This window comes from Sphaerodactylus townsendi, linkage group LG04, assembly GCF_021028975.2.
Source record: "Sphaerodactylus townsendi isolate TG3544 linkage group LG04, MPM_Stown_v2.3, whole genome shotgun sequence".
In the NCBI taxonomy this organism is placed as follows: domain Eukaryota; kingdom Metazoa; phylum Chordata; class Lepidosauria; order Squamata; family Sphaerodactylidae; genus Sphaerodactylus; species Sphaerodactylus townsendi.
This window is the reverse complement of record NC_059428.1, coordinates 89,918,367-89,944,970: the sequence shown is the minus strand read 5'-3', so window position 1 is coordinate 89,944,970 and position 26,604 is coordinate 89,918,367.

Below are 26,604 nucleotides of genomic sequence, written 5' to 3'. Positions count from 1 at the left end.
TTCAATGAAAGCAAAAATGTAAAAGTGATGCAACATAGGGCAAAAAAAAATCCAAACTTCACATTAACACGCCACAAGGGTCAGTGCTATCAGTCACAGACCAGGAAAGGGATTTGGGCGCTTTAGTTGATAGTTCCATGGGAATGTCAACTCAATGCATGGCAGCTGTGAAAAGGCAAACTCTATGCTGGGGATAATTAGGAAAGGGAGTTGGATAATAAACTGCAAGGATTGTCATGCCCTTATATAAAGCAGTGGTACGGTAATTCTCATTAACTTGGAGTAATTGGGTGTTCAGTCAGCTCTGGGTCAGCCATTACATCTCAAAAAGGATATCAAGAGAGATAGAAAAAGTGCAGAGAAGGGCAACGAGGATGATTGAAGCGTATTGGAGCACCTTCCTTATGAGTGAGAGGCTGCATTTGGGGACTCCTTTTTAGTTTGGGAGAGGAGACGCTCTGAGTGGGGATAATAATTGAAGTCTATAAAATTATGCATGGGGTAGAAAATGCCGACAGAGAGAAATTTTCTCTCTTTCTCGGGCAATACTAGAACCAGGGGGGCATTCATTGAACATGCTGGGGGGAAGAATTCGGACTAATAAAAGGAAACACTTCTTCACGCAACGTGTGATTGGTGTTTGGAATATGCTGCCACAGGAGGTGGTGATGGCCACTAACCTGGATAGCTTTAAAAAGGGCTTGGACAGATTTATGGAGGAGAAATCAATCTATGGCTACCAATCTTGATCCTCCTTGATCTCAGATTGCAAATGCCTTAGCAGACCAGGTGCTCAGGAGCAGCAGCAGCAGAAGCCCATTGCTTTCACATCCTGCATTTGAGCTCCCAAAGGCACCTGGTGGGCCACTGTGAGAAGCAGAATGCTGGACTAGATGGACTCTGGTCTGATCCAGCAAGCTAGTTCTTATGTTCTTAAGTCTCCAATGGAGATTGATGTGGCCAAGGATAAGTAGGTTACATCAGGATTAGTTAAATTGTGAATCCCACCACTGTATGTGTGTGTTTAGTGTTTGAATGACACTTATCCAATGCTAGCAATAAGAACTTTATTTCATTCCAGGAGGCAATGACAGCCATGCAGATCAAAGGGCAGGATGCAGACATGCCAACACAGATGACTTACCCAACCCTGCAGCAGCAGTTAGTGATATTCACTTCCCATAATCTAGCAGGGCTATTTGTATTCATAAGCATTGCAAACATCTGCCAATAAACTAATGTCAATAATAATAATAAAAAGAATAATTACCCACAGTATATTGTGTGTGTTCTTCATTACTTGGATTTCAGAGATTTTATAAATTATATACTAAGAAATTCACCCCATGCAGAGGTTCGGCACCAAGAAAGGAGTGATTAAGACCTTAATATAATGTGTAAGAGGCACTTAAGTGCTGCAAAGGTCTTATGCACAGAGGGAAAGAATTTCACCCATAATGAGCTCAGTAATAAGAGGTTTATCCTGCTAATTAATGATCTGAAGATTAGCAGACTGACTGCTGGCCACTGATCATCCAGCTGTGAAGTGTACAGAGTTAGAACAGTTCAATCCTGATAAGCTCACCAGGCAAAATCCATCAGGCACTGCTTGTGCACAAGAAGCATTTAGGGAATGAGCATCGGGAAGGTATTTGTGCCAATAACTCTTTACACATGGCACTTTAGGGCTGTTTAATATCACATGTACATGCAGCATGAAGTGGTGGCCAATCTCAGTTATCTATAGTTTTTTTACCATTTTTGATACACACATACGGAACACACAAATGTTTGTATGTTCGTTACAAAGGTATGAAAAATACATGCAAAATACTTTACGTAGATCCATAAAAATGTAGTGTGAAATGGTCCTTAGACAACATGTTTTGAAGCAAAAATTAATATAAGACTATGTCTTATTTTTGGGGAAACATGGTCAATAGGACCATCATTAGGATTCAGAGATAGAAGCCATATACTTGGCAACCAGTAATTCTAGTGAGACCACCTAACACACAACTATACCTCAGCTGCTTCTAGACAATTCTTAACAGTGTCAAACTGTAAGTTTACCATCTATACAAGTAAAAATAAGGATTTTCCTCTTTTTTGCTTGTTGCATAGATAGTAAACTTACAGGGGCATCATTCACCAGACATAATATAACATCCTTCCTGCTGCTCATCAAATGTGCATGACATAGCATCTTTTATTTATTTTTATTTATTTATTAATTAGATTTTTATACCGCCCTATCCCCGAGGGGCTCCGGGCGGTGTACAACAATAAACATAATAACATTTGACAATCAATGCATACCATTGTTTTTAACAACAATGGGTAAGAGAAAGGCAAAGGTTATTTTGATAGAATATTTTTAATTCCTTGGTTTTTACCTCATAAAATATTTAAGCATACCTCTTAAGTCAGATACTTGCTTACTACTGATTTGCAATTGCGTAAAATTCTTTTGAATTAAATTTGCAGGGAAATCTGAGGTTTGCAATCAGTGGCGTACTGCTAAAGGGGAAATAGGGTATCCCATGTCCCCAGGCACATGCCGTTATCTTGTGGGGGACCGGACACTCCCCACCCTACTGAGTCCCACCCCCTTCCAACCTCTCTGCAGGCCGGCTCCTGCCATCCCCAGGCCCTGTGGAAAGCAGAAGCTAGCCTGCAGGGAGGCAGGGGTGGGTCTTGGTGGCAGGCTGCTGTGGTGCCCACCTGGGCCACCTGCCACAGGACCACATCCTCCTGCCCTCCCTGCAGACAGGCTTTTGCCCTCCCCAGGGCTTGGGGAGGGCAGGAGTCAGCCTGCAGGGAGGTTGGGGGGCTCAGTGGCGGGCAGCTGTGGCACCCACCTGGACCATCCACCATGGTATCCTGCCCTCCTGGTCTTCCTGCAGGCCGGCTCCTGCCCTTCCCAGGGCCTGGAGAGGACAGAAGCCAACCTGCAGGGAGGACGAGAGGCCGAGGCACCATGGCGGGCGGCACAGATGGGCACCTTAGCACAGGCCAGCTCAGGAGCCCAGGAGCTGGCCTGTGCCACAGCACCCATTCAAGCTGCCCCCTGAGCCCCACCCTCCCCCACCCTCCCAACTCTTTCCCATAGGTGGAGCACAGGGGGCCATGGGGAGCTAGTGGGGGTGGGGAGGCGATCATGCCCCTGGGTACCATTTAGGCCCAGTTTGCCACTGTGTGCAATGGAGTCCAAACAGGTAATGAACCTTAAAGAAAACTAAACAGCTTTTGAGTAGGTGCTACATAAAATGCACTTCAAGACACTATTATTTTAACAATTATTATGAAGTATGATGAAAGGAGAGACAAAGAGGTATAGCAACTTCTCACAGCAATTTCTTCCATCATTATATTATTACATAATAGTATCAAATATTGACTGGAACGTGTTGAGATCAACGAGAATGATCATTTTTTGAAAAAGAAATAATTGTTGTCCATAGATAAAATTTCTCAGAAATGTTTCATGCATTCTTTCAGGAACTAGGGTGAATGGAATCGAGTGAGTTGTTGGCCATGGCCCTGCCCCAGAAGGCAGAGAGCAAAAGGCATGAGTCAATTATCTTCCTTCTATTTAAGTTGTCACTTTTCACAGTCAAAGCTCTTGTGGTGAGCTTTTTAAGAAGGATCAGTGACAAGTACCAAAAGAAAACAGGGTCCTCTTAAACAGCTTTCCTCTTGAACTGATGACAATGGAAAATCAAATGAGCATATGTTGCAGTTATGAAAACAAGCAAGACTGAACAAAGGACCAGCACAGGACAGAGGATTTTGTTACAATTAAACTCTGCCCGGCCACACCGCCCCAAGTACCACACAGAATATAAAGATTTTAAAGTATTTTTTTCTTTATCAGGGTTGTAAGAATCCCACAAAGACACTGTGAATCAGAAATACAACATTTTCTTCCACTTGCATATAGATTGAAGTTTCCATAAAATACTCTATGATTAAGTGAAGAAGTCAGCCATTCCACTGTCACTGCTGTTTCAGTTCATCACCTCTGAATTACAGCATACCCCCTGCTAGAACTTCTTTGTGATGCATTACTTTCATGCCTAAATATTGCCTAATAAGCTACCCACTGGCCATTTTAATTGGTCAGGCTTGAAATTACTAGCAGGAAACACAACCGCATTGTCATTTATCTCCTTGGTGTATCAGCAATTGATTCAACCTAAATGAATGAGAATCCCTACTGATTTTGAACATGGCTTTGTTGCTGTCTTTGGATCCTGAACCCAACACAAAAACTTGAGTTTGACAAGACCACAACTATACTGAAAAAAAAATACAGTATAGCTTAGTAGCACTCTTGGAACATGACAGGCTTTGGGGGGAAAGAAGTTAGTCTGCCTTTTTGGACTGAGGACAACCTGACTTAAGTTGTTGAGATGTAGCTGTCTGGGCAATGGGGGCCAATACCATTTTCCACACTGAACCACCAGTACCGTTGGTAAAAGGAGAAATTGGCATCCCAAGTTTCCAGAGATCTGGGACAGTCTACTCTATGCCATACCACATGAGCACTATGGAGCAAGTCCTAGCCCATATTTTCTCTTATAATTTAGTTCTTAAGGTAGCCTTTTAGCTATTGGTTTTCCTGCTAATCTTTCCCAGCTGAATTCTGCCCTGAGAGGAGATCAGCTTGCTTTGTTCACCATTCAACCCACACAGTGGGGTCCTCAGAGACTCCTCCGGGTTCAACCTCAGTTCTGATAAAGAAACACTGTATCCCATTACAGATCATTGTACACCATCATTATTATTGTGGATGTGGAAGCTGTGATCAGGTGCTGTGGCTAGAATCACAGAGGAGGCCAAGTGATAAGGATTAAGTATGCCTCACTGACCCTGTCTAGATATGTCATTGCCATTTTGTTGGTGCAGACATTCTTAGACTCTAACATATGAGAATCAGCAAGAGAACATTAGGAAGACTCTGAATGGGCATCAGTAAACATGCGAAGCAAAACTGGGTTTTGTATACTTAGACTGAAGTTCCAGTCCTGGGCAAGGGAGGGTAAGAATTTCTGCCCCAGGTAAAATGTTGAAGGTTAACCAGTCTATCAGGAAAAAAAAAGAGCATTCAGAAGAAGAAATGTACATATGGGAAAAAATCTGTTTGGTTTGGAGGGGAGCAGAAGTATATTTTCCAGGGAAGTTCAAAATGAGGCTCGTATGAACATTTTTACATTTTGGTATGCAGACAAACTGATTAGTAGAAGACATGATGATCTGTGTACCATTTGTATTTTGTGCATTTATCTTGTATGTGATTTATTCTTGATGCCTAGAAGAGTCTTTAGTAAGTGCAAAACTGAAGGTTGTTAATGTTATCCAAGAAAAAACCTGTCACATGGAAACCATCCTTTATGCATGAAATCCTAAAATACAGCTTCAGAGGCTAGAAAACTTTGTATTCAGAAATTCCATTTTGGCACAATAAACTCTAAATAAGAAAAAAAAAGGGAGTGGAGACAAGCATTTAACTTTATTGTCTTATTTAATATATAGAACTAAGAACCAGAAAATCAAGAAAGAAGTACAAGGCAGATCTGTTGCAAAAAATACCTTGGCAGTAGGCATATGACTATCCAATAAAAAGGGACATTAAAGAAGATATATAGATGTCAGAAATTGGTACGCAAGTATATTGTTATGTTTTAGTTCTAGTTTTAATCTTTTTTCTGTGCTGTATAACATTACAAATATTTCATTATTGTTGTTTTTTGGAATTAATTAAATAAAGTTTTTTTTAAAAAAAAGTTTGTTTGTGCCTGGAAGCATTGTAGAAAAGTCTAACTATTTTCTGAACTCATAACCAGTTTACATTTTTGTGCCTCGGCCAGGTTTCTCTTTTGTCTACCTGAAGACCTGTGCTGCTGGTTTGTTCCTTCAAAACCAAACTGTAAATAAATAAATATTCTTAGTTGTTTATATATTAATCCAGCCTCAGTGATCTCAATCATCACTTTGTGCACCACAAAACTTCCCTTAGCACGTAGCAAACCCAAAGCCTACACACTCATTACCTACAAAACACCTGGAAACTGAGGGAAAGGTCTATAGTTCAAAACAAATCTAGTTCCCATAAATCTTAGGAGGCTATATGCATCTTCTCAGTAAGGGAACAAGGCTTGCCACAGTGTTCCTTGGGATTGGAGATTCACAGAAGCAGCATGAAAGTAGTGTCCAAGATGTACAGCAAAAAGGAGGAATCAGAAAAAATTGTCTCCTCCCCATGTATCAGCAAAAATGTTAGGCAGAATCAAGCTGAATGGAATACTTTATGTGACAAAATAGGCCTCAGATCACAGCAAACATATGCCATGATGCTTTTGTTAGTCTTTAAGACACCATAGGACTATTCACTGTTGTATCTAAATCATAGAACCCAGTACGTCTTCAGCATCATGTCTAGAACAGTGGGAAAGAAAATTTAGCGCTGCTAATGTAGAGTGTTCAGTTTGAGTTATAAAGGATGACAGGATGACATTGCAGTAGTTTTTTTCCCCCTCTGGACAGTAACTTTGCCTTCTGGAAGCTCGTTTCCTAATTAGTGGTGTGTATAGACATGAGTGAATGCTTTCCCCCCTCCTTAACTCAGCTGCAAAAACAGTACAAGCTCACAGAAAAGAACAAGGCGGCCTCATTTTCACAGACAAAGTTTAAGATATAATCAAACAGCAAGCACTAAAGGACACCTGCATGGAAACCTGGTCCATCACCTCCACCTCCTCCTCATTCTGTGCTGGCAAGGAGCCTGTCTTGCTTGCCAGCTCTTTTCATGAGTGAGGACAGCTGCAAATGAGAAAGAAGCCTCGTCTTCATCAAAACACCCTTTGAAGCTCTGGTGTGGAAGAGGTTTGTGTTCCTCCAGTTCCTAAATCAACTGTTTAGTGCTTTGACAGAAGATCACACTGTTAAATTAGCATGTTTTTCAAGAATAGCCAACAATGACATTTGCAGTGAGCTTCTAAAAATGATCAGACAACATGGGATGGATCAAAATATCATGGCAGACATAAGCATGGCCACAGAAAACATATTCATAGTTCTATCTGGCCCATACCTTCAAATGTAGGAAGGAAAAACAGAATATCCAACTTGGGATTTTATGTATGTATTATGTTAGGAAATGTATTGTGCTTGGAGAAATATGTGACATTAAGGCTGATTTTGCACTTTCTAAATGCTCTGTGGCTGAGCCAGGGAGCGTACCTGCTGTGGGGCTTCTCACCCTGCTTGTAGTTCTCCACTGCTGCCTGGCTCATTCCTTTGCTCGAGTCAGGGCCGGTGCAGAAAGTCCCGAATGTTTCACCATAAGCCTGGGGCTTTCCCATAAGCATCGCTTAAGTACCACAAGCTCTTCTATAGTCTCTTTCACGCATGCGCGGGCACCCTCTGTTTCCTTCATTCGGATTGGCTGAATCTCGCCCCATTCCCTGCACTCACTTTCACCATTTTTGTTTTACATGACTCTGAACGCAAAACAGGCACTGAGAATCGACACCCTCCCCCCCCCCGTCTAAAATCCTTGCCTGTGAGACTGGATCGCTAACCTCCTCCTCCTCCTCCTCCTCCTCCTCCTCCTCCTCCTCCACCACCACCACCCCCTGCTCCTGGGGTAAAATTCTCAGAATCTTGAAATCTTTGCATCGTGCAAGCCAATCGCCTCGCCTCTCCCATTTTGTGGCTGCTCTGCACACACCACTTTTTCTGCCTGCTGCTCTCTCCTCCTTTATAAAAGCCAAGGTTTCTCCCTCCATTTTTTTCACTGCAAGGGGGGGAGGGTGAGCTTCTCAGTGCCTCTTCATTGGTGGGGAGGGCCAGAGTGGCGAGGCGAGAAAACTGGCCCTGTTTATGCTAAGAAAAGTTTTGCACCCTGGTAGAAGCCTCTGGAGCAAAAAAGGGGCATTTCAAAAGGACCTAAACCTTTGTGGTTCAGGAAATTCACGGAGCAAAGCCATTGCCGTGGGGCGGCTCCAGGGCAAAAACATGGCAGTCATGCTGCAGGACCGGGGCAGTGCAAAACTCGCAATTGCATTGGGGCATTCCCTGTGCCAAAAGAGGGGCAATTTTGACATGCAAAAACAGCCTGAAAGAACATAATGTATAAATTGGCAGAAATACAATATTGTCAGTTGGTCAAAAAATACGAGGGACATAGCATCACAGCAATTTAAAAACATAGCAGTCTTCTAAATCCTATTATCTCATCCCAGTACTAGTCATTTCATAACAACTAATGTGCAGCAATTTGCCTTCAACAATTGCTTACCACAGGGTCTGGGGATGCCAGGAGCCAGCCTGCATGGAGGCTGGGGATGGGGATCAGGGGGGTGGGGCTCAGGGGTAGGGAATGCCAGGAGCCGGCCTGCATGGAGGCCGGCGGCGGGGCTCAGCAGCAGCAGGTGGCCCAGCTGCCACCCTGACTCTGGACTGTTTTGACTACATCTTTGCTTTCTGCCTGTCCCGACTCTGGACTGATTAACTCCACTTCACATGCTGCCCACCTTGTCACTGGTTTGTCAGGTCACACCCTAGCTCATGCCTGCAGCACACAAGAGGCTGCCCCCAGGAGCGAAAAGGAGGAGAAAAGATACATCAGGGTGGGGTGGGGGATATAATGAGGGTGAAAACAAAATTGGGAGAAATAGAGAGAAGGGGAATAGAGAGAAAGAGATGGGGAAGAGACAGACTGGGCATGGGAAAGGGAGAGAAAGTTTTACTTACTTCAAGGAGAGGAGCAGCAGCTGGAGGAAGCTTGGGAGAGAGGACAAGGCTAAGGAAAGAGTGACTTCTGTGCCTGTCTCCACCCCCAGTCTTCTTCTGGCTGCAGCAGTACTCCTAAAAATAAGTGAAGGAAGGCAGCAGCAGCAAGCATGGTGGGGCCTGGTCCAGCTGGGGGGAGGGAGGCCCTGCAGCCTGCTCACCTGCCCATTTTCTCACCAAACAATGCTTGCCCACCCAACACGAGGGCCACTCTGGCTGCCTTTCTGACCTGCTGGGGGAGGGGAGTGGAGCTTGGGTACAGAGCTCCCTTCTGCCTCCCCCCCCAAGATCCATCGTTGCAAACAAGGTGGCAAGTTTGGGGTGCATCACTTCCCTATCCTTGATTATTCATGGTGAAGTGGGCATTTAAAATTCTCTGTTAAGGGGGACTCACAGTTTGAACAGGCACAGAAAAGAAAATGCAGAAGCATTCCCGGGAGAGGGGGTGGCTAAAACCACATTGGAAGTGGAGGAAGGGAAATGCCAACACCCATGCTACCAGCAACATGCAAAGTGGTATTGTCACTGGTGCCAAGGGACTTATCTTAGTGGCCAGCTGATGCAGTGCCCAAACCCAGAAGTTGGTCCCTGTGAAAGCTGGCCTCTACTACAAGGTCTGTGCAAGCATGGAGGAGGCATGAAGAGACATTCCTGGAGGTAGAGCCAACATTAGTTGACTCTCAGTTCACTTTCAGGCCATGAATGGCCCCTCCCAGAAGCTCAGACTTACACCACCCAAAATGTGGTGTTAAGTCACTTTATGCTATGGGCTCTCCTGGGGTAGTAAAGGTTCCCTTTCTCCCCTGACACCTCTGCCAATTGCCTCATTGAAGGTAGCCTCGTTCCGCTGTCCCTGACAGCCATTCTACCACACACACCCTTTGGAATGAGCTTTTAATAGGCTTACAAAAATCAGTATTAAGTTGCTGTCCATAGGTAAGAAAGCAACACCTAATAAGGAAACAGGAACAGGGTCCATTTTAGCCCTCATACCTCATAAAACAGAAAAAAAGTAGCATTTTACTCTGATTAGAATTGTACTTTACAGTGTTGTACGCATGAGTGGCATCATAGCCTCAAATACTACCAGTTGAAACATAGCCTATAGGAAACAAAGATCATTTTCTCAGAATGAAAACACCTGAGGGTTGATTAATGGCAATGGCTGGTATGACAAGGACCACCTGCAGGTTAAGGAGGAAAGTCAGATAAGTCAAGGGAGGGGGAGGAGTCTCTGTTTTTTTTCTGGATATACTGAGAGGTTTGGCTTGTTAAGAATTATTATTAATTCTCTCTTGATTATCTGAAGGGACTTTCTCCTGTTCCTGAATAAAAAACCTTTTGTGAACCGCCCTGAGCCCTCAGGGGAAGGGCGGTATATAAAACAAACAAACAAACAAATAAATAAATATATTGTCAAAGGCTTTCTTTACTGTCGGTTTCACTTAGGTGCTGGGAGCCTTCCGGGAGATGGCCAAGTTCTAAAGCAGAGCTTCCTGATCGCTTTCGCCAGCATCTGTGGCTGGTGCATTCCAGAGGAAGATGCCAGCCACAGATGGCAGGCTAAAACGTCAGGAGAGAATGCTGCTAGAACACGGCCATACAACCCGGAAACCACACAGCACCCAAAACATAAATAAATAAATAAAAAGGCTCTTCGACTTTCTCACCATCTCACAGCTAGGAGTTTTTTTGTTTTGTCTGGAGGAGGAAACTTCTACAGCAAAGATTGTTTTCTTTGGAAGCCTTGCTGGAGATGTCTGCAGGCTGCTTGCTGGAGATGTCTGCAGGCTGCTTGTTATTTGGTGTGTAAAGCTACAGAAAGGCCAGAACGAGGACACAGGCTCATACATTCAGAATGTCCAAATACTGGAGTTTTCCATAATGTCTGCTTTTAAGTATCATTGCAAGTAATATTAAATAACAAAATAAAGTAATAACATAGGAATAAAAACTATTACTTTGGTGAATCTTCTGCAAAACATATACCACTAGTTCTTATCATTACTTACATTCAACATTTGTATATCTATATGTCAGATTGTAATTGTATTTATTTTACTTATGACAGTTTCCCTTTCGCCATGACTCTCAAGGTAGATTACAGAATCAGAACACAATACAATAAAAATAATGTCAAAAAAACAAACAAAAATAGAATACAAAATAAAAAACAATGCAATACGAACATTGTGATATGAAAATGGAAATCCACAGGGACCTCTCAGGGTTTCAAAGTACAAATCTGAAAGGTACGTATTATCCCCTATCAATCACCCATGTCAATACCAGCAGAGACTTGAAAGCATGTTTTCCAACTTCCTGCAACAGAATCAGTGGAATAAGATGTGGGATGAATTTAGGACAAGGCATGTTAAACTCTTGGATGCTTGGTAAGTTTGTCTGTGTGTGTGTGTGTGTGTGTGTGTGTGTGTGTGTGTGTGTGTGTGTGTGTGTGTGTGTGTGAGAGAGAGAGAGAGAGAGAGAGAGAGAGATGCAGTTAAATTACTGCGGTAGGTATGCAGGTCTTGTGTGAGCAAAGGGTTAATGTCAGAAGCCATATTGCTTGGCTGACAAAAGTGCATCTGCAGCTCTGCACTAATGCCAGCCATTATAAAGTAAGTAACTAGCACTGCAAAGCTTTTCTATAACCAGCCACTGCACTTGTTAATGGTGAGATAAAAGCTATTTTTAAAAGGATAGGCATAGAAGAAGGACAAAACTCTGAAACGTGGGTTTTTCAAAGAAAACTGAGATTAAGTAATAATCAGTGGATCAAAACCTGGCTTCACAGAGTAACCCCAGTTAAAGTATACTGGCTTCATGTTAAGCATAAATCCAGCTAGTTTTTACTTCAGTTATTCCTTTAAAAATGGGAACATTGGCAATAATGTTTGGTTTATATTGACACCCACTCTCAAAAAATGTCATGCAAGTAAAAGAAATTAGCATGTTTTATAATCACTCATTCTAAAAGAAAAATGATGGTGCACTGTGCTTATATTACAAATACAAATTTAAACTCTGACAGCTGGTAAAACATTATTATAAATCTGATTGCATTTAGTCCATATTTAATGCTTTAGAAATTAAATTTCACTGTCTGTGAGAAAGAACACAGATAAATGCAAAATGACAAAAATAGAAGCAGTAGAGTCAATAATCAAATATATTATCAGCAATCTTAAGCAACATCACACACTTAAGTCCAATAAAGTCATGAATTTAGAACTATGTTTAAGATTGTATTGTAAACCCCTCATGATAAATGGAATTCATGTAATTACATGAGTTGCGTACCTAGGCAGGAGAAAATGTCTAATTAAAATGGGTTCCATTTTAAAACAGTTGATTCTGTGTTCATGATAGAAGGGAACTTTCATCTTATAGGTAATTTAATTTCACTTGCAATTTTGCTTATATATCTATAATTTGCAAAAATTCCAAGGAATATTTTTGGTTACTGAAAGACCTTTAACCAAACAGTACAGAGAGTATGCTCTATATCTATAGGGACTCTAGAGAGGCTCTAGTTTTACAACTCTAAAGGGACTCAAATTTCATTCCCCCCCCTCCCAAAAAAAACCCCAACAACAACAACACACAACACACATCCTAATCCTTTGGTTTCTGACAATGATTTTCAAACTTCTTTTTGTGTTACTGAACTGCCACAATGATTTCATTACTTTCTCTTCAACAACTGTTCTTTCTTTGAATACATTGATATATTCATGTCTCCAGCATTCTACTACAAACCAATTAAAAATTGTATGGGCTAAGAGAAGTGAATTTAGCACAATGTGGAGTGAAGGACACAGCAAGCTAGCAAGCTAAAACTGCATGGGAGAATGACTGTACAGTCCATGGGGGAGGAAGGGAAGAGCTCTGGAAACAGCACAGGTACCCCATTTGCCAGTGTGAGGGACACCTACACCAGTGGAAGAGGTACTAATGCTGGCAGTGGGACATCACATGACTCCATAGTGCACAAATGTGAGCTGTGAATTTGCCCCCCTCCCCATGGATTGCACTGTCAGGGTTGTTGTATGTATACGAAAGAAACTAATGACAATTTGTGAGAGGTCAGTTGCCATAGTTGGGTAAATGGCATGTTGTCTTCCTGCTATTTGCATTGTATATTTGAGAAATAAGATTTTACATAATTTTAATGGTGCAAACAACTTTGTGTCCCAATGAGGAGATGGAAAGCAGGACATAGATATTTAAAATCAACACAAAATATTATGGCATGGGCATGCTTAAACTCCTGAGAATTTGAATTGCCTCTTAATTTGCTGGGTGTGAATGTCTTTTACTTAGCACTGATTGGATTGACTAATTGGCAAGCATTTGCCAGAGTTCTTTGGGTGGGCTGCACAACAGCTCTTATTACTCTCAGCTTTCAAGATATAAATAAAAATAATGAGGCTGGAGACTGAGTAGTCCTGCTGAGGGGTGGACTTGGAGGCCAAAAACAGCCCTCCAATTGGTCATTCAAGATCTTGGAAACTGAGAGTCCTAAACTGGTCTATTGAGAAGCTCCACTTTATTCAATGAGATGAGATCTCAGGAAAAAAGGAATCCAGATAAATCTGTTTTCAGAGATTGATTTGGGCCCATGCTCTGGATTTTCATGATCCACTCCTTGTTTTATGTGCTCTTTTTTCAGTATTTCAATAAAGCATATTCAAGTCAAGGATATTAGACCACAAGGCCATCAAGTCCAACCTCCTGCAATACAGGAACCCATAATCAAAGCACTCCTGACAGATGGCCATCCAGCCTTTGTTTAAAAATGTTCAAAGAAGAAGACTCCACCACACTCCGAGGTAGTTCATTCCACTGTCGAACAGCCCTTACTGTCAGGAAGTTTTTCCTGATGTTTAGGTGAAATCTCTTTTCCTTCACCTTTGAACCGGTTACTACTGGTCATAGTCTCCAGAGCAGCAGAAAACAAACTTGCTCCCTCACCAACATGATATTCCTTCAGACATCTAAACATGGCTATCATGCCACCCCTTAACCTTCTATTCACCAAACTAAACATACTCACCTCCCTTAGTCTCTCCTCATAGGGCATGGATTCCTGCAGACTCCTTTTACCAGCCTTTGCTGGTTGCCCTCCTCTGGACTCGTTCCAGCTTGTCAATATCCTTCTTGAATTCTGGTGCCCGGAACTGTACACAATATTCCAGGTGAGGTCTAATCAATGCAGAATAGAGAGGCACAATTACATCCCTCAATCTAGATGCTATATTGATACAGTTTCTATTGATACAGTTTCTCCAGAACTTCCAGATAGGCTTCTCTTTGGCTGCCGCCGATCAGCACCTGCCACGACTCATGTTCCAGTTTGTGGTCTACTAAGACTCCCAGATCCCTTTTGCATGTAGCGTTGTCAAGCCAGGTGGCACCCATCATGTATGTGTGCATTTCATTTTTTCTGCCTAAGTGTAGTATCTTACACTTATTTCTGTTGAAATTCATTGTGTATGTTTTGACCCAGCTCTCTAATCTGTACAGATCATTTTGAATTCTGACTCTGTCCTCTGGGGTATTAGCTACCCCTCCTATTTTGTTGTCATCTGCAGATTTGATTAGCATGCCCTATATTCCATCATCCAAGTCATTGGTAAAAATATTGAGTAGCACTGGGCCCAGGACAAAACCCTGTGGCACCCCACTAGTAATTTCCTTCCATGATAAAGATGAGCCATTGATGAGAACCCTTTGAGTTCGGTCAGTCAACCAATTAGAAATCCAGCTAATAGTAGCATTGTCAAGTCCACATTTCACTATCTTACTTGTGAGAATATTATGGGGTACCTTGTCAAAAGCTTTACTAAAATCAAGGTATGCTACATCCACAGCATTCCCTTCATCTACCAAGCTTGTCACTCTATCAAAAAAAAAGAGATAAGATTAGTCTGGCATGATTTGTTTTTCAGAAACCCATGCTGACTTTTTGTGATCAAAGTATTCCCTTCTTAGTGCTGGCAGACTATCTATTTAATGATCTGCTCCAGAATCTTCCCTGGTATTGATGCCAGGTGGACTGGACGGTAATTATTAGGGTACTCTTTTCCCCCCTTTTTTGTAGATGGAGAGAACATTAGCTCTCCTCCAGTCCACTGGGACTGCTCCTGTTCTCCAGGAGTTCTCAAATATTATAGCAAGTGGTTATGAGATTACTTCTGCCAGATTTTTTAATACCCTGGGATGTAGCTCATCAGGGCCTGGAGATTTGAATTCGTTTATGTTAGCCAAATGTTCCTGCACTAACTCTTTATTTGTTTGGTATTGAATTTCTCCTACTGTATTGTCTGTTTCATTTCCCCCTGGATGAACACCGGTAACTTTTTGGAAAAAGACAGAGGTAAAGAAGGTGTTGAGTAGTTCTGTCTTTTCTCCATCCCCTGTAAGCATTTTTTCATCTTCTCCATGCAGTGACTCTATCCTATCTTTTCTTTCTTTTGCTATGGACATAACCAAAAAAAACCCCTTTTTGTTGTTTTTAATTTCTCTGGCAAGCCTCAGCTCATTGTCAGCTTTAGAAGAAGAAGAGTTTGGATTTATATCCCCCCTTTCTCTCCTGCAGGAGACTCAAAGGGGCTTACAATCTCCTTGCCCTTCCCCCCTCACAACAAACACCCTGTGAGGTGCGTGGGGCTCCGAGAAGCTGTGACTAGCTCAAGGTCAACCAGCTGGCGTGTGTGAGAGTGTACAGGCTAATCTGAATTCCCCAAATAAGCCTCCACAGCTCAGGCGGCAGAGCTGGGAATCAAACCCGATTCCTCCAGATTAGATACACAAGCTCTTAACCTCCTATGCCACTGCTGCTCCTTTTCACTGCTGCTCCTTTTCTGATTTTCTCCTTACACATCCTGCTTATTTGTTTTAATTCCTCTTTGGTGATATTCCCCCTTTTCCATTTCTTGTACATGTCCTTTTTAAATCTTAGCTCAGTTTAACGTTCTTTAGACAGCCATCGTGGTTTCCTTAGACATCTCCCATTTTCCCTCCTCATTGGAACTGTTTGAAATTGTGCCCTCAAGATCTCACTTTCAAGAAACTTCCAGCCATCATGCACCCAATTTATTAAGTTTACCCAATTATGATAAATTAATTAGCAATCTCATTCATGGTGAAGACTGGATATCTCTATTATGACTTTGTGCATCATTGTAACCAACTCCCAAATAACAATGTAGGGATGCTTCCAAAATCCCATAAATTTTCCACTCTGGTGTCTGAAATTACCTTGTTTCTATTAGAACAAATGAAATAATAATCTTGTTGTTGTTGGTTTTCCAGGCTGTGTAGCCATTGTCTGGTAGATCTTGTTCCTAATGTTTTGCCTGCTTCTGTGGCTGGCATCTTCAGAGGTGTATCACAGAGGGAACCTGCACTCCTGCTGTGTTCAGTTATTGTTTGCATGGAATTATTGCATGAAGGAACATTATGAAATGACCTCCCTACTTGTAGTTTGAAATTGTGTAACCAATTTGACCATTTCAGAAATATATCATTTCACTCTACTGCATGGCCTGAGATACAATCCATCAGGAACATCTCCTGCTACAGTTCCTTGAAGTAATTGTGTAAAAGCATCATCATTCAGGCTCCAATCTGAAGACTAGAGCACTTTCCTCTGAGTAAGCTCCACTGACTAGCCCTGAATAGTATTCTGAGTAGGCCTGCTTAGAATTGCTCTTTCTGTTACTGATTATTTATTCAAGACCATCTATACAGAAGGACCGTCACATACTAACATTACAAAAATTTAGAAATAAAATACAGTGTATTATCTAGGTTTGACAGCAGAGTTTGTGGACAACTTAAGAGTGGTTTACGCTCTTAGCCTTTTAGGTCAATTCATTTAAGCATGGAAAATGCATCTGTCAAAACATTTTAGGTTGCAATGGGAACCTTAAGATAAGCTCATTAGTTCCAGAAGATCTATTGGTGAACAGTTTTAGTACCTTCACATCTCTGCAACAAACATTACCTTCAGCTATAAGCATTTCAAAGACAAATAATGAAGTTCTGAGTCAGGGAAAGAAATACCATATCCCACACATGCCTGAATAAAATGCCAAGTGTCAAGGATGACTTTATTTATAATCTCAGCCCACTTCCAAAAGAAGACTATGAGGGAGGGGGAGGAGAGACAAACAAGCATCTGCTTTATATACTTAGAATTATATTTTAAACAATTCAATCACCATGTAAATATGTTCTTTTTAGTATATTAAGAATCATATATATCATTAAAATTGCAGGAAGAATCTCCAGTGGCAGACCAGATACCATAGATTACACTGCCCATCCAGCCGAAGCCAGCATGGCCAATTGGCCATGCTGGCAGGGGCTGATGGGGATTGTAGTCCATGAACATCTGGAGTGCCATAGGTTCGCCACCACTGATATAAGTTATTTAATATTGGGTGTTAGTTGGGCCTGGTCTGGCATCATGACTCAGTTCATAAGGATCCCTGAGCTAAGACCAGGAGGGTACTGAAGAGGAAACTAAAGGAAGCCCAAGGAAAAGGACAAGAACTCACCAGGATCTTCTTTTCTATTTTGCCAAATGGAACAGCACTGTATGGATTTGCTGAAAATAGGGCTGAGCTGAGAAATTTTGGGGCTTTTCATTGTAGCATACAACCATTGCACTGCGGCGCCACCTGCCGCCCTCCCGGGACCGCCCATGTGAACGGTCCCGGGGGGGGTGCGTTGGCGTCTTTTATGCTGACGCACCCCCACACTGTTGCGGTGCGGAAAGGGCCTTGGTCCACTGCTGCCAGCTCAGATCTCATCAATGTATATTTTAAACTGGGATTATTATCACTTTCAACTTGCTCACATTGCCATTTAATGCCCATTCCCCAATTTTGAAGAAATATTTTTGGAGATTTTTGCAATATGTTTTAATCTTAACTATCCTAAATAATATTGTTTCATCTGCAAACTTGGGCACTTCACTACTCACCAATAAATCCAGGTCATTTATAAACAAGTTGAAAAGCATAGACTCCCAAAGGACTCTGCTGCTCACATTCCTCCATTGTGAAAACTGCTGATTTATTCCTATTCTCTGTTTATTGATTTTTAGCAACTTCCAATTCATAAGAGGATCTGTCCTCTTATCCCATGACACTGAAGTTTGCTCAGAAGTCTTTGGTGAAGGTCTTTGTTAAAAGCCTTTTGGAAATCCAAATAAACAATGTCTACCAGCTCACTCTTGTCCATATGTTTATTGACTTTCAAAGAACTTCAAAAAGTTAATGAGATGGACTTACCTTTGCAGAAGCTGTGCTGGATTTTGTTCCGCAGGACTTGTCCTTTTATATGCTTAACATTTTTATTTTTTAATCTTTAATAAAGCATTCCATCAATTCATATGGAACAAATATTAAGCTAACCATCATGTAAGTTCCCAGATACTCCCTGCATCTTTCCTGAAAAATGCAATGGCCATATCATTCAGGTTCCAGAATATCTACCTATAATTTCCCTGCAATGTTGATCTATTTGTCCAGCAAATCAATGAAATTTCAGATTAATTAAAGAGTGTGTGCACTAATTATTTGAAAAAAGAAGGCAGTACCACTCAAGCAGCATGCTTTACCCACCCTACTTCTGACTGTTTTGACAACAGTTCAGACAACATAGCAGTGACTACAGAATGCAGTGACAAAGTGCTAATAAAGTTACACCAAAGATTATGGAAACTTGAGATACTGGAATACATTAAATTATGTAAGAACTGGCACAGCATGAAGAAAGGTTAAAAATGAGTAACTGTGGCGAGCACCCTCAGACATTAATAAGAAGGTCTCTGTCTTAGGTCAGCCCCTCTGGACTACTGGGTCCAGAGGGACTGGATGAGATTTCCTGACTGACTGAAGCTTGGTAAAGGCAGTGTCTTGAAAAGGCCTTCCATAGCACACTTTATCTAGGTTAACAGTTACTTCCAGGATCAGAAAACTGTTTGATTGCCCATACAATAGTCAATAGAAAATTGTCTGCTTGCTTGATGTCTTTGTATGTTAGGGTTTACAAGTGCATGCCTGGCACCACTGGAAGACTTCTTGGGGTTGGTCATGGGAAGTCATTGCTAGATGTGACAGTCATGCTGACCAATATCCGTTTCCCAGGCCCTGCTTCCAAAATTTTACCATGAAGAGACATTAAGGGGTCAGATAACAACCCAACCACCCAAGAATATACTCGCATTGATAGCAATTAAGTTCATAACGTTTCCTTTTGCTGGACCAGACCAGTGATCTATTTAGTCCAGTATTCTGTGTCACACAGTAAAAAAAATCTGTTAAATAAGTTCTATAAAATGTTAATATGGGGTGATCGGAACAAGGAGACAAACATTTTAAATAATTAACACATTCTGTCCCAAATTAAGTAAACATGCTTGTGCCAAATAGTTACAATTCAGAAAACAGTTAAATTATTATCTAAATATGAAGATATAAAAAAGATAGACCAGCTTGGAAGTGGCCTTTCAGGCTAGATTTATGGGCTGGTGTCACACAGTAGCCAATCAGTTCCTCTAGCGGGTCAACAACAGCGCACAGAGCCTGAGGCCTTCTCTTGATGTTGTCTCCTGGCACTAGGATTGTGGAGATTCTTTTTAGCCTCCATGGCTAATAGCCACTGGTCGGTCGGTCGGTCGGTCGGTCGGTCGGTCGGTCGGTCGGTCGGTCGGTCGGTCGGTCTGTCTGTCTGTCTGTCTGTCTGTCTGTCTGTCTGTCTGTCTGTCTGTCTGTCTATCTATCTATCTATCATCAACTGAGTTGTTCCACTGGGCCTTTGGGGAGGCTGGTGGTGGACTGCCTGCCCCCATTGATGCCCCATATACCATTCATTGTACCATCTTCGGCATTCTGTCGGTCCCCCCTCGAGCATCGGATTGGGCGCTGCCAATAAATATGTGGGATACTGCTGCTATTTTAAATACTTTTAATGTGTTATTTGTATTTATGTATTGCAATATATTGTTGTTTGCCTTTTGGCTTTATTGTACACTGCTCAGAGACCTTCGGGGGTTGGGCGTTATACGAAAATTAATAAATAATGATATCTATCTATCTATCTATCTATCTATCTATCTATCTATCTATCTATCTATCTATCTATCTATCTATCTATCTATCTATCTATCTATCTATCTATCTATCTATCTATCTATCTATCTATCTATCTATCTATCTATCTATCTAGAATAGAATAGAATCTTTATTGGCCAAGTGTGATTGGACACACAAGGAATTTGTCTCCGGTGCATATGCTCTCAGTGTACATAAAAGAAAATACATTTGTCAAGAATCATAAGGTACAACACTTAATGATTGTCATATAGGTCTAGTAAGCAATCAGGAAACAATCAATAGTAATGAAAACATAAAATGTAAAATCATAAAATAAATGAAATGAAATGTCAGCATATTGCGCTATAGTCATACAGTCATAAGTGGGAGGAGATAAAATAGGAACGATGAAAAAAGTAGTGCAGTAACTATATAATAAATATATAATAAAGAGTTTGACATTATCGAGGGAATTATTTCATTTAGCAGAGTGATGGCATATCTGGGAAAAACTGTTCTTATGTCTAGTTGTCTTGGTGTGCAGTGCTCTGGTAGCGACGCTAGGAGGGTAAGAGTTGAAACAGTTTATGTCCAGGGATGCCAGGGGTCAGTAAACATTTTCACAGCCCTTTTTTTTTGACCCGTGCAGTATACAGGTCCTCAATGGAAGGCAGGTTAGCAGCAATTGTTTTTTTTTCTAGTTCTGATTATTCTCTGAAGCCTGTGTTTATCTTGTTGGGTTGCAGAACCAAACCACACAGTTATAGAGGTGCAGATGACAGACTCAATGATTCCTCTGTAGAACTGTATCAGCAGCTCCTTGGGCAGTTTGAGCTTCCTGAGTTGGCTTATGAAAGAACATTCTTTATGTTGTGCTTTTTTGATGACATTTTTGATGTTAGGTGACCATTTTAGGTCATGAGATATGATGGAGCCTAGAAATTTAAAGGTCTCTACTGTTGATAGTGTGTTGTGTAGTATTGTGAGAGGGAGGTAGGATGGGAGGAAATCACTTCCTGAAATGTATTTTCTATGGTTTTAAGTGTGTTCAGTTCTAGATTGTTCCAGTGGCACCACGAGGCTAGTTGTTCAACCTCCCGCCTGTATGCGGTTTCATCAAGAAATCTCGAATGAGACCAATCACTGTTGTATCATCTGCAAATTTCAGTATTTTAACAGATGGATCGCTGAGATGCAGTCATTGGTATACAGAGAGAAGAGAAGTGGTGAAAGTACACAGCCTTGGGGAGCCCCTGTGCTCTGCCTACAGATGTCTGATGTAATTTTTTCCTAGCTTCACCTGCTGTTTCCTATCTGTTAGGAAGCTTAGATCCACTTACAAATATGCTCATGTACTGCTAGCTGATTTAGTTTGGTTAGAAGAATGTCCGGTATGATAGTATTGAATGCTGAACTAAAGTCAACAAAGAGGACCCTTGCATAGGTCTTTGGCGATTCAAGATGCTGTAGGATATATCTATCTATCTATCTATCTATCTATCTATCTATCTATCTATCTATCTATCTATCTATCTATCTATCTATCTATCTATCTATCTGTCTGTCTGTCTGTCTGTCTGTCTGTCTGTCTGTCTGTCTGTCTGTCTGTCTGTCTGTCTGTCTGTCTGTCTGTCTGTCTGTCTGTCTGTCTGTCTGTCTGTCTGTCTGTCTGTCTGTCTGTCTGTCTGTCTGTCTGTCTGTCTGTCTGTCTAGTGTGTGTGATTCTATATGTGTATGATTCAATTGACAGTCTCTGAAATAACATTGTACCCAATAAATGATGATTCAAATATTCATCAAACCATCTCCTCAGAATAACCAAACACTGTAAACAAATGATGACTCAAGTATTCATCAGCACCATCTACTCAAAATAAACAAAAAGTTCCACAATTGTGTTGATATTATATACAACAAATGTGAATAAACACAACATTTTCAAATAATGTGTCTAACATTTTTTTAAAAAATCTATCATAATAAACAATATGCAATACAAAGTCTTATTTTCAATGTAAAGTTATCTTAAAGCTGTCCAGGATTGTGACCCTCACTACATCTATTAGTGGCTAAGTTCACATTTTAGTCACTTACTACTATTTGTTCATCATCAATCTACTGCCCATCAGCTTCATTGTATCAAGTTCTAGTATTTTGGGAGAGGGAGAAAAAGTTCTCATCAATTCTCTCTACCCCATGCAATATGTTATAAATCTCTATCACATCCCTCCCCCTTTAGTTGTCACTTTTACAAATTGAAAAGTCCCAGCTGTTTCAGCCCTTATTCATTGTGAAGGTTTTTCAACCCCGACTATCTTGGTTGCCATCTACTGTACTTTTTCCAGCTCTGTGATTTTTTTTGAGATAGGGTGACCAGAACTGTACACAGTATTCCAAATGAACTCACACCGTAGATCTATACAGGGACATGATAATATTTGCCATTTTATTTTCAATCCCTTTTCTAATAATCCCTAATATAGAGTTTGCCTTTTTCACCACAACAGCACACTCAGTTGATATTTGCACTGAACTATCTACTACAACCCCAAAATCTTTTTTCCTTCTTACTCTCAGCATGTCCCGACCTCATTTCAGCTGGGAATTTTTTGTCCCAATGTCCAGCACCTAAAAGTTACCAATGCTGAATTTCATTTCCCACATTGTCACCCACTCACCTAATTTGTAGTCCCTGAAGCTCTTTATAGTCATCCTTAGTTTTCATAAAGATATGGTCCAGTAATATGTCTTCTTCTTTTTTATTTAGGGTGTGGGCACAAGTATGTTTTACCTGTGATGGTACTGTTCATAACAAATACCTTGAGATCAAGGAGCTTTGTCAGGACATGGTGTCTAGCTAACAATTATCATTATAGTTCATAAAATAATTAGTGTTTTAGCAAATGTGTCCAGATTTTTTAAATGCTCAAAGTGTTTTGTCATCTTGCCTCATTGTTAGATTAACACGAAGTGGTTGACCTACAATTGGCCAAAATACAAGGATTTGTCCAGTTGACAGGGACTAACATTCTAACCATTTTGATCATCCAGTATAGCTTCCACAGCTTCACCTTTTAAATATGCAGTTTCATTAATCCACAATGAAATGGCATTGTGATGTCCTTTCTGTGGAATCCTAACATCACCATACTTCCAATATTAACATTTTCTTGCTTATTGATTAGTTTTGTGAGTAAAACTTTTCTGTGATATATTAAGCAACTCAAGATTGTTTATTAATTTGCAAAAGACAGTTAATGATTGTTTCTGCCCCCCACTTTGCAATTTTCCAAATAATGTTATTGCTGTCTTAGAGAATGAACCTGAATCAGCGTCAAAAGAAGTCACCTGGGAGGTCTAATTTCACTTTAATATTACAATAGCTGTAAAATATATGTAAAAGAGAGACCACTGGGTACAAATATCCATATGATCACAATCTCTTTTCTGCAAAAATATACTTTGCAGAAGAACAATAAATTCCAGCAACATCTTATATAATGATGTTTTACTGCATTTGAAGAAGAAAAAGGTATGGTGATTATTTTTTTTCATAGACTGCTGAGAAATGATGAATATAAAAATAATAAAATGTGCAATGTGATATTGTCACCACGTTTGACTTATCTTGCATGAAAAGGTCAGAGCCAGAGCATTTTACAAGATTCAAATGAAGTACCAATGTGTATAGGGTATATAATTCATTGGAAACTTGGTCATACTAAAAGGTTACTTGTTCGTAGTTGGCGGATGCAGTCTTCACTTCTTTGACAAAATAGTCATTTAACTATAAAGGATATTCTTCTAGTGAAGTTATATATACCTTCAAATATTCTGTATGGTAGGAAATGAAAATGATATTTTCACAGACATAATTGTAAATATGCAAATCCCTGCAAAGCAGGCATTCAGATATAGTGAGATTGTACTACATGCTTGCACCCCATTTTCAGCAGTGGAGCTCTTAGATCTTCAGTTCCATGTAGTGTTGGACAATTACTCCTTTGCAGATTATTATGCTCATCACTAATAGTTACAGTGTTATTTGTACTAAGACCTTATTTACTGATTATTTGGGTCCCTGGCTGAATATAGTGACCATTCACCACAAAATATGTTTAATATACTTAATTCTAAACTAGCTTGCATTTTTTATTCATAGTCATAATAGATTCCGGATCATATTCTTTAATTCCTCACTCTTTCCTCTCTCTACATTTGAATTTGTACCACCACCACCATCACTACCACTCTGATGAAATTTTTAATGCAGTTTATTATTATTATTTGATATCACAGCTGCCAGTTCTTTAGCTGGTTGTTGACCTTTCATTACAATTTGATCCTCACTCAGAGGAGACTTAGGACTTTGTAATATGTTGACATATTATTTGCATGGATCCTAGCAGGGCTGCCTTTTGAATCTGACAGATATTAATTTTGTCAATTTGAAGATGTTTCAAGTGCAGCTCCAGCGTTTTCGGAATGGTGCCCAGGGTTGTTGTTTTCCCAGTTGATTGGGCATCAGTGTCTCTAAGCAATTTAAAACTCATTTTTGTAAACATTTTTAAAAAGATTATACTCCAGTTAAATGTAAAAAGTAGTAATTTTTAATATTATTAGTATTATATGTTTAAAACATAAACATGATAATGAAATAATTGATACTTTTAAGTGGGACAGAAGTCTAGGGGCCCCATGTTAGTCATTCAGGTGCCCTTGAACTTTTGTTGTATTTTGCTATGACAGACTGATATGACTATCACTTTGTAATAATATTACTTTTAAAGATCTTTATGAAATATAATGAAGCTCACATCCAAATAAAAACGAGTTCAGTAAGCTGGACAAATTAATATGTCAAATCCTCCCTTACTTCTTGACCTTCATCTCAGTCATTAATGAAGTTATCTTCACAGCTTGGCAGGATGATACAAAAACAAAGACTATTCATTTTTCCAAACGGAAAGCCAAATTCGCTAATGGGAGTGGCATATGACTGCACCAGTGAATTTGTCCTCCCTGGGATGCTTGCCCCAGTAGAGGGGCGATTCCACCAATGTGTGGCCATCATGATGCCATGCCAGCATCCTAGGACCCCTGCCACCAGCATAATGGAGGGTCAGAGGTGAAGGGTTGGCTCCCTCCTGGCCTTTGCCAACATTAAGTCAGCAGCCTGGGTCTCAGCCTGGGTCTCAGAGGTAAATCCATTCAGCCCAATGTGGGCTACATGGCAGTGAGGAGGATTTTTTTTACTATTCAAGCCTCCCCACACTACTGGAAAACCTCCATGGGAGCAGTGGCAGACATTGGCACCATGGTCTGTCACTTTCAAGTTTGGATCGGGTTATAAATCCTATGTTGCAAGCAAAAAGAAGAAATTTACTGCTCCTATGGTGCAGATATGTGGGGAAATGTAGTGGTCATTTAACTGCATGTACACCATGGTATGTTGGCATTAATATCTGGCATACATCTGAACAAACATTCTGAAACTCTCTGAAAAAAAATACAAATGACATGGTGGGTGCATATCAAATATAGGATTGAAAGTTATGATAATATTCTCTCTATCTCTAAGTTGAATCCTAAGTTTAAATGTTGCAGAGATAAAATGCTATCCTACAGTGAGCAAAAAGACCAAAGTTGATAGTGATGAGGGTTTTTTAAATAAGTAGTACCAGTAATACAACTCCATACCAAGGTATAGACAGTAACTCAACTGATTACAGATATGTCAGTCATCTTGCATTCAATCCTTATATACTCTCCAAATATTTCTCCTGAATTTTTAAATTTCACTTTTACTCTCATTCTACCAAATAAGAGATTTATTTATTATACATTTAAAACTGTCAAATTATTGCCAGATATTCTAATAATATCCCAGTATATAGATTAGACAAGGTTGTCTGATGGAAACACAATTGAATGTTTGAATATGAGCCCTTTTTGATAGATTTGTAGATTTTTTTGAAAAAAAATATTGTTGCTGGCAGATGAAATCCACAGATTGGCAATCATATTGTTGCACTGTTGCAAATATGAGTATATCTCATAAATGCAATCCAGCTTGCCAAGTTTGGATGACAAAATACACAATCATGTTAAGAAACATCAACCTGTCTGCATGGTCTGAGATTTGGGAGAAGTAAATCAGTACAAATGGTGATAACAGCTTATAAAAAAAACCCTTTATGGTAGCACTAACCCATGACTGCCATTAAACAGAGCGAGCACAGGAACAGAATTTATGAATACCAAAGTGGAACACAGCCTCATACCACCAATAATGATGCAAAGGTTAATGTGGTTTCAAAGGTTAAACCAGACATTAAAAACAGGAATGTGGAAGTATTTTACAACATTTAAACCCTTGCAGGTATTACAGGAAAGACTGTGTCAAAGGGTTAGAGGCAGGGTGGGTTTTTTTTTTTTTGGTAATTAAATCAAGATGAAGACTGAAACATAGGGGGACTGTTATCCTTACTCTCTTTAATGAAGAAGAAATAAGCATCAGTAAAGTTACACCTAAGGTTTTGTACTATATGAAATTATTTGTCTAAAATACTGATGCTGTTGACTAGCAAATAACTTTTTTGCTTCATTTTCTTGTACGACATATTCTTCTGACAGCTTTTATAATATTAAAGCACATTTTACTTTTGCTATAAAAGTGGGGGCAGGTAGCAGT